This window comes from Leptonychotes weddellii, chromosome 7 (genome assembly GCF_054177405.1).
Source record: "Leptonychotes weddellii isolate Sample4059 chromosome 7, ASM5417740v2, whole genome shotgun sequence".
NCBI lineage: Eukaryota > Metazoa > Chordata > Mammalia > Carnivora > Phocidae > Leptonychotes > Leptonychotes weddellii.
Genome location: NC_138375.1, coordinates 13,219,713 through 13,221,382, shown reverse-complemented (window position 1 = coordinate 13,221,382; position 1,670 = coordinate 13,219,713). Strand labels below are relative to the sequence as shown.

Genomic DNA, 1,670 nt, shown 5'->3' with positions numbered 1-1,670 from the left:
AATATCACATAGCTTTTCTCTGTGGGATTTGTCTTTTGCATACATGTTTATTTGATTAATGTGCATTCTTATATACTAAAATTGTAAATTTATCTCAGAATCTAAGACGGAGTCAATAAATATTGTGATGAATGACTTGATTATATCTAGTCTTCCTATAATTTGAACACAGGGAATTCTACATTGTTGTATATTTTGATATATCTTACAGAAAAAGATGCTTATTTACACCAAAAACACAGATTTCACAGAAATTTCTTAGGAGAAAAAAATCTATTATAATATCCATCTTTGAAACAGGAAAGAGAAATGGACTTAAAGCCATCTCAGGCTGCACATTGTCAGAGGCTGGAGTTGAGGCCTTTGGCTGGCTGAGGAGCCCACAAGTGTGCATAGTGCACTGCATGAGGGGCAGGTCTTTCACTAACACTGCAAGGGGCTCTATCCAGATGAGTGGAGTTTGATAGTAATTATTTCTATAAGTAAAACAAACAAACAAACCAAAAAACCAAAAAACAAACAACAAAAATCATCTTAGGAACTAAGAGTAGCTTCTGGGAAAATTTAAATACAGGTAAAAAATAAATATTACATAAGATCTTATAATAAGGATAAACATGTATGAGTGAATAAATGGATAAATATAATATGCTTACTATTCTGGTAGAAATTCATGTGTGTTTCTACGTGAATACAAAAAGAGTAATGTGTAACTTCTGCCATAGGAAGGTGTGTTGGTGTAGGAAGGATTTTGGAGAAGAAACAAGGTCCCGACTGATATATACATATGGAATAGAGAGCCAGGGAAATTATTTATTTAGCAGAAGGCACAGTTTGAATTGTCTTATATACATAATCTTATTTATTATACACAACAACTCTGTAAATTAAATCCCATACTCCTACCTTAGAGAGACAGTGGGGAAGGAATTAATATTTATTACTGTGTAACAGGTACTGTACCAGCTTTATATACGTTCCTGCTTAATACTCAGAACAGTGCAGGAATGTAGGTCTTATTATTGCTGTTTTACATATGAAAAAGCATAAGTTAAAGAGAAAATTTAATTTGCTGAAGGTCACAGACCCAAAATAATAGTCAAAACAGACTTTGAACCCAAGCTTGCTCCATAATGTGGCAAAGGTCCCTTTAGGGTCAGAGAAAATGTGAATTTAAGGAGTTATAAACAAACTTGGCAGAACATCAGACCTTTATTGAACATATTATTCTACCTGCTGTACACAAGATTCCGTGTGTAGAGAAGCTGTTTTCTAAAGGGGTCTATAGAAGTCAAATATATCTCGGTGTTTGGGAAAAATGGGCATTACAATGGAAAAGTGACAAAAGAATCATGTGAAGTCTTCCTGTATTTCACTTTTTACAAGAGTTTTCAATTATGTACAAGTTAGAGATAGATGGGAAGAAAAATCGATGAACAGAAAGATGATAGATTCAAATAAATAAATTATCCACATATTTTCAAAAAGCATAGAATTATTTCAATGCCTTTGCTTTCAAATTACAACTCAAAAGATCTCTATTGAAGAGTAACGTGCATAATAACCCAGTAAACTCTGTTATTTTTAAAGGAGATTTTTAATTTTAAACTTGCATTAATATTACATGAGGGTATCTTATCATAGTCACACTCAAGCAGTTGAAATGTAGG

The 1,670-nt window shown here is 32.7% G+C and overlaps 1 non-coding gene across 1 annotated transcript; it reads left to right on the top strand.

Moving 5' to 3' along the window:
* The first annotated feature begins 330 nt into the window (after nucleotides 1-330).
* Nucleotides 331-484, top strand: LOC115939393 (small nucleolar RNA SNORA62/SNORA6 family). Its single transcript, XR_004074210.1, has one exon. It is a non-coding gene; the product is annotated as a small nucleolar RNA SNORA62/SNORA6 family (small nucleolar RNA).
* Nucleotides 485-1,670: the final 1,186 nt, after the last annotated feature.